Consider the following 7,644-nt stretch of genomic DNA (forward strand, 5'->3'; position numbering starts at 1 on the left):
ATGGACCTGGGGTGGGGGAGGTAGGCAACTGGGGGATGGACCTGGGGGGGGGGAGGTAGGCAATGGGGCTCTCAAAGAAACCCTTGGGCTTTTTCTAGCTTAATAACTAAACAATTATTTCTAAGGAAAAAGAAAACTGGATTTCTAGAAGCATGGCTATAAAAAAAAAAGCAACTCCAGACACCAATTAGGAAACTGAAAGGAAATCAAAGTGGGCTTAATGGAAATGAGGTAGTAGGGGTAATAAAAGAAAATGCAGGTAGCTGCCTAAAATCCAGTGAACTCCAGGTCCACCAGCCAGGCACCACATTATTTTAACCTATAAATGAAGTATGTCCATGACTCTCACTACATAAAATGGAAGTTAAGCCATAGTCCTTTCCCACTGTGCTCTGAAAATACACTGTTTTTGCCTCTGCCAGCAAAGCAAATATATGGACAGAAAATTCCTAGCACTGCTTTCATGCGAGGAATAACAAAGGTGACAGACTCGGGCAAAATGTTCACATTCTACACATGAAATAGAATGGTAACTTGATTTTTCAAAAGCATAAGATTCTCATTACAAATGTAAGCATATTTATTAAATAAAACTCAAACTGTAGTAAAATGTAAAAAAGCAAGGAAATTCATGGTCCCACTACCCAAATAACATATTTTTTTTTCCAGAATTTTGGTGTATAATGATTTTGGAACACACTTTTCATACTGAACGGCTTCAATATTTTATCCCTACTCTCTTCCACCCCCTCATTCATTGTGATTATCAGTGAGTTTGGGGAATCGTACTGACTTTTTTAAGAGTCAATTCTCTTTTGAACTCAGATTTCAGACGGGGTACAGGGAATCATCTCGATATAAGTGTTGATATAAAGTTTATTCTCAGATACTTGTGAAACCAAAAACTCTGTGCTAACATTTGCAGGGCTTTGGGAAAACTGCACATGGAGGTCTGAATAGCATATGTCCAAATAGTTGAAGTTTTTATAGATTAAGCTAACTCATTATTAAAGAAAATCTGTTCTAGCCTCCTTCCTTGATAAATACACCTTGATAACAGCTGCCCCTTGGAAGCTATTAAATATGTTATGTCCTCTTGCCTTCATAACAACTGTCCCTTGGCCACCCCTCTGGTTTGGGGTGTGTACACCAAGTCCTCTTGGGGACAGGCCCTAAAAGTAGGCTTGGAGCCGTTAGGGTCAGTTCCCTGGAGCTCCAGGTGCACCTGTCTCCTCACCCTATGTGGGGAGTGGTGGTCAGAGGAGGGCCAGAGTGGAACCGCAGCCTCATGGGGCCCAGGGCGGGTACCTCTCTGGCTCTGGTCTGAGTGAATCATTCCATATTTCCTATGTGCAGGTCATGTGCTGGGTGCTGGGAACACAAAGGTGAGTAAAAACCGTCTAGTGGGGGCACACAGACTTCCAAATAAGTGCCCCCTAAAATGTAAATTTGCAACTCTGAGTTGACTGAGGAAAGTTAGGAGGAGGTAACTTTGCAAAGAAGGAAAGAGAAGAGAATTTCAGGCAGAGAGAAAAGTGTCGGCAAAGTCCTAGTGGTGGTGGAGAGCACAGCCAGAGTGAGGCATGAAAAGCTAAGAGGACAGGGGCTCAGGTGTGAGCTGGGCTGGACAGGCAGTGGGCACCAGATCAGGAAGGGCCTCCATGGCCTTACTAAGAAAGTAGGTCCACCCACAGTAAAAGGCTTTTAGACAGGCGTCACATGATCAGGGGCAATGAGGCTAGACCAGGCTACTAAATCAGTCCAGGCTAAACCTGTTCTTTTTCCTTTTTTTTTTTTTTTAGAAAAGCAAAATATTAGACACTCAAATGTGAAATATGTAAATATTAAGTAGACATTTGATAATATTAAGGAATTAATGTTTTCTGATAACAGTATTGTGTGTTTGTTTTTACTTTAATTTTAGGTTTGAGGGTATATGTAAAGATTTGTTACACAGGTAAATGCATGTCACTGGGTTTGTTGTTCAGATTATTTCATCACCCAGGTATGAAGCCCAGTACCCAATAGTTACCTTTTCTGCTCCTCTCCCTTCTCCCACCCTCCCTCCTCAAGTAGACCCCTGTGTCTGTTGTTTCCTTCATTGTGTTCATAAGTTCTTATCATTTAGCTCCCACTTAGAAGTGAGAGCATGCAATATTTGGTTTTCCATTCCTCCATTAATTTGCTAAGAAGAATAATTTTCCTCCAGTTCCATCTATGTTCCCACAAAAGCCATGAGCTCATTCTTTTTTTATGGCTGCATAGTATTCCATGGTGAATATGTACCAGAGTTTTAAATCCAGTCTGTCATTGGTGGGCATTTGGGTTGATTCCATTAGACCTGATAATTCTTTGGAATAGTGGGGGAGAGGAGGAGATGGAGTGAGTCAGACAGGCTTCAGGGGGATATGGAAAATCAGAAGGCCAGGGCTTTGTGTATGGATTGGGTTAGGAATGAGGAGGAAAGTAAGCACCAGGCATATCTGATTGGATGAACCATGTATTAGTCCGTTTCATACTGCTATAAAGAACTATCTGAGGCTGTGTCTTTTATAAAGAAAAGAGTTTTAATTGACTCACAGTCCTGTATGGTGAGGGAGGCCTCAGGAAACTTACAGTCATGGCAGAAGGTAAAAGGGAAGCAAGGCATGTCTTACATGGCAGCAGGAGAGAGAGCGAGGGGGGTGCCACACTTTAAAAACCATCAGATCTCATGAGAACTCACTATCACGAGAACAGCATGAGGGAAACTGCCCTCATGATCCAATCACCTTCTACCAGGTCCCTCCCTTGATAGGTAGGGATTACAATTCTAGATGAGATTTGGGTGGGGACAGAGAGCCAAATCATATAAAATAGGATGGATGAGGTGGGGACACTGAGAGAGGATGAGGGTTGAAGACCGGGGAGGTCATGAGCTGGCTTTGGGACATGTGCACTTTGAGATGCCTTTGGGACATCTGAGAGGGTAGCAAGTAGACACGAGCATGTACTGCCAAGCTATGAAAAGATGTTGAGGCTGGGCGTGGTGGCTCACACCTGTAATCCCAGCACCTTGGGAGGTCGAGGTGGGCAGATCACTTGAGATCAGGAGTTCGAAAACAACCTGGCCAACACGGTGAAACCCCATCTCTACTAAAATACAAAAACTAGCTGGGTGTGGTGGTGGGCACCTGTAATCCCAGCTACTACTTGGGAGCCTGAAGCAGAAGAATCGCTTGAACCTGGGAGGTAGAGGTTGCAGTGAGCTGAGATTGCACCACTGCACTCCAGCCTGGGCAACAGAGTGAGACTCACTCTCAAAAAAAAAAAAAAAAAAAAAAAAAAAAAAAAAAAAAGAAAGAAAGAGAGATTGGGGTTGCAGATTTAAAATATGTAGGAGCCATCCCCATGGAATTGGTGAGGTAAGCCATGGAGGTGATACCTGAGGAAAGGTACCTGCCTGCTTACCTGGTAGAAATGAAACAATCCAAGCTTTCCAATGCAGATGAGAACTTTAGAAATGAAATCACATAAGCAATGAACTAAAATGAGAAAGGCAAACCTTCTAGCAACCTTGCATCTAACATTTGTCACTGTAAACAGGCTTGTCATACACAAATCACTTGCAACCACAAGGAGGACTGTGGATCAGTTGGTCACTCTGCCCAGGTCTTTTTGTGCCTGTGACTTTAAATCAGGTTCTTGTTACTTGCACACCATTTTGTGGAGTGTATTTGTAAATATATCTTGCCAGCATATTTTATGCTTCAGTTAATTTAGTTGACATCTAATTTAGTTGACATATAAAAATAAAATCAATTTTCAGACAAAATACCCATAAAATAAGTGAAATGCTGTAATAGGTTTCAAGAAATTAAAATGTAATATATTTAGGCTTCTATTCTAAAGCAATTTCATCTAGAACAGCAGATACTGTGGATGTATTTTTTTCTATGCATTCTTGCCAATTACATAATAATAAATGTTGCTACTATATATTGAGGAATTTATTGCTTGGAGTAGTTTGTCATAAAAAAATGAAAATTTTTGTTGGAGTTTCCTTTAAAATGCCAAAGAGCCTAAATATGAATACTTTGTGTATTGATGTTCAGGCTGTAATTAAGCCATGACAATGATTATTACTTTGGATGTAAACACTATCACATTTTCATTGGGTGAGTTCTTTTTAAATTAATGTTGTGTTCTGTTTATTATCCTGTTTGCTTATGTTTCCTGTCATTTTCCAGTTGTCTGCTTGAATTCTGTTTTTCAATAGTGATTTAGCAACTGATAATGTATACTGGTTTCAGTTTTGCTTCTAATTTACATTTGTATCTGTTTGGTTGATGTATTTGGCTTAATCATTTTATTTTTATAAGCAGTTGTACAATTTGTTAATTTAGCTAGATGATTAAATTTGGCTTCTAAAGAGAGTTTGTTTTAGAAAATAGTCCCTGAAGTAAATTCGTGTTTGGCATTTCCAACATGTCAAAGGAGCTGGTTTCTTAAAGATAACTAGAAATGTAACTCTGAATTCTCAAAAGTAGTTTTGTAATTTTAAACCTCTGACTATATGAAGCTGTATATTCCAGTAGGTGGTGCAAATCGACTCCATTTCAGATGGAAATGTAATTTAAACTTGTGATGTAACTGTTTTCACTGTAAAAATAATATTTCAACATGTTTAGCAACTGCAAAATTATTTTCCTCTCTTTCTAAAGGAAGCTTGATTTACCCTCTCAATGCTCATTTTTCTTACGGTTTATTCCTCAGGTATCATTCTGATCATTGTTGTTATAGGAGAGATGAGAGGAAATTAGAGGGGCTAGAAGAACCAGGAGACCTGTTAAAAATCATGAATACAAACAAAAGTCATTTGCTTCTGTGCTTCAATTCCATAATAAAATGAGTATAATGTCAGTATCAGTGTTCTAATAGTTTTTATATCCACATGATGAATTGAATGCCATGTTTTTTCTGTTGTGAAAATTGAGGTTATTTCACTTCTAGGAGTCTGATAACCTCACACAAGCACATAAAATATGTATACAAGGATATTCACTACAGCATATTTTTAACTTTTTTCATTCATCCCGGTCATATATGTGCACAAGAGGCAGCAAAGTAGGATGATTAAGAGCAGGGCCTCTGGGCAGCCTGCCTGAGATGGAGGCCTTACCACCTATCTCTGTTTCCTTTTCTGCAAAATGCAGATCCTCACAGGTACTGCTACTGCATCATGGCATTGATAGGAGGATTACGTGAGCATACATGTAAGTGTGCAAAGCATGCCTGGCATGTCGTAAGCACTGCATCAAATGTTAACTGTACCTCTAAAGTAAAATAGCACTGAAAGGATTGCAGTGAAAGGCAGCATTCTCTTGCAGTCTTCCTCCAGCCCCCGAGTGTCACTTCCTGGTGGTAAGCACTCACAACTCCTCTCCACGGCTACTGATAGTCACCACCATAACGTTAAATGCTATTCTTACACAACTATTTTTTAAACTACTTTAACTATTTCAAGTATTCAATTCACTAACATTAAGTACATTTACAGTGTCATGCAATCATCACCACTATCCATTTCCAGAATGCTTTCATCTTCGTAAACAGAAACTCTGTCCCCATTAACTCCCCATTCCCCTTTCTCCCCAGTGCCTGGTAACCACTGCTGTACTTTTTGTCGCTATAAATTTGCCTATTTTAGGTATCTCATGTAAGTGGAATCATACGATATTTGTCCTTTTGAGACTGGCTTATTTCACTTAGCATAGTGTCCTCAAGGTTCATCCACATTGTACAGAATTTCATTCCTTTCTAAGGTTGAATAATATTCTATTGTTTTTATATGTAACATTTTATTTCTATTCATCTGTCGATGGACATTTAGTTTTCTTCTGCCTGTGGCTACTGTGAACAATACTGCTATGAACACAGGTGTACAAATATCTATTCAAGTCCTTGTTTTCAGTTCTGGGCAGCTATTTTTTGATGTATCTGTTCTTACATTATCTTTTTACTTCTAGGCATGGTAAATTAGATAGACAAGGACTTAACCGTAATCAACTCCCTACCTTTCTACATACACTCCCAGTCCCCACTCCCACATAGCTTTGGTTAAAAAAACAGTGTTTTCTCTATTGAATGAAAGTTCTCTTACCTTCCCTGGGATGGAAGAGACGAGGAAGGAGATGGTGTTCCTGGAACCCAGGGAGAACTGGAGCCTGGGAAGAAGCAGAGGGAAGCGGAGATGATGAGCGAGACTGCACCAGATGCCAGAGCCGGAAGGAAGCAGGGAAGAAAGATGCCGGACTTCCTCTCCTTTCTCTGCTCCATCTCCTATAGCTCAAACCAGCTTGAAAGCCAGAGGCCAAAGGAGCCCAGGCCATGTGTCCGCAGGGCCCAGGAAGATGAGAATGGACCAAGGAAGGAGGCCAAATGGAGCCCATCTGCACCCCTTTCCTCCTGAGCCGCCCTTTCCATTGCCGACTCCCTGCCAGTACCCACGGCCCCTGCTGCCAGCAGGACACCTTCCCTGAGAGCGGCCTCACTGTGCACATGGACCTGGCAGGGAGGCTCACACACACCCATACTCAGAACGAGCACAGAAGCTTCTCCCAAGGCCAAATAGAAATGGCTTTTGGATTACCCACCATTTGGGCAGATTATCTGCACCACTGCTTCTGTCCATTACTGAGGAGAGCCAGGAGGTATCCGGACTGTCCTTGGTGTTCCGGGATGACCTTGTGGAGAGCTGATTACAGTCTGTGTGTGGAAAAAGAAGGCGTCTGCCTGCCATTCTTTTCCTCACACTGGTTCAGCGACGTTTGATCTCTGACCTGTGGCTGGAACCCATATTAAAGAGCCTGTCAGTGCTTGTGATTTTTCTTGGAAGACCAGAATTCAGATTGGAGCAAGGCTTTCCATCAGAGCTGTAGAGAATCCATATTTGCCTTTGAGCCTTCCCGGCTTCAATTTAGTACTTGAGACCCCTTCTCCATAGCACCCCTCCTCACCGTCATCCCAACTACGTGCCCCCCGGCTGTGCTCCCCTACCCCAAGCCGTTGGAAGGACAGCTACCAACACAGCTGCAGGTGTCTGCGCAGAAAAGAATGTGAGAGCATGAGGCAGCCTCCAAGGTCAGGACCTGCAAGAGTTGGTGGATACGCCAGTGATGGCAATTCCGGGTCTTCCTGGTGGGCTCCTTGGATTTGCACAGAGAACATGTGCCTCTGCCAGAGCCTCCTCTCATGTCTCACAGCCCTGACTCCAGGACTCACTTCCAGAGCCTCCAAGCTGTACCGCACCCCTAGCTCTAGTCCGACCTATTTCTGATGTCCTAGGCCCTTTTCTCCTTCTTTCTTCAACCACCACTGCATTCCCGCATAGGCACTACTGTTTATAGATGAGAAGCTGATGCATGAAGAGGTTAAGTAACTTGCCCAGTATGGCACGTCTAATAAGCGGCAGTGCTAGGGTGCAAAACCAGGCTGGCTACTGCCAAAGCTTGTGCTCTTACCTGAGGGAAGTCTGCCTCCAGGGCCGTTCCTCCATGGGCTCCCAGCGCTCTGGCTGCTTACTTGCCTTTCTTTCTTTCTCTCTCTCTTTCTTTCTTTTCTTTCTTTCTTTCTTTCTTTCTTTCTTTCTTTCTTTCTTTCTTT

General features: G+C 42.2%; 1 long non-coding RNA gene across 1 annotated transcript in view; it reads right to left on the reverse strand.

The window, feature by feature from the left end:
* The window catches only part of LOC111550767, a 25,918-nt gene that overhangs the window by 3,884 nt on the left and 14,390 nt on the right, over positions 1-7,644 (reverse strand). Inside the window, exon 3 of the long non-coding RNA XR_002734170.2 lies at positions 6,143-6,206. This is a non-coding gene — a long non-coding RNA (uncharacterized LOC111550767). The remainder of the gene's footprint in view (positions 1-6,142; positions 6,207-7,644) is intronic.

This window comes from Piliocolobus tephrosceles, chromosome 9 (genome assembly GCF_002776525.5).
Source record: "Piliocolobus tephrosceles isolate RC106 chromosome 9, ASM277652v3, whole genome shotgun sequence".
Classification (NCBI taxonomy): Eukaryota; Metazoa; Chordata; class Mammalia; order Primates; family Cercopithecidae; genus Piliocolobus; species Piliocolobus tephrosceles.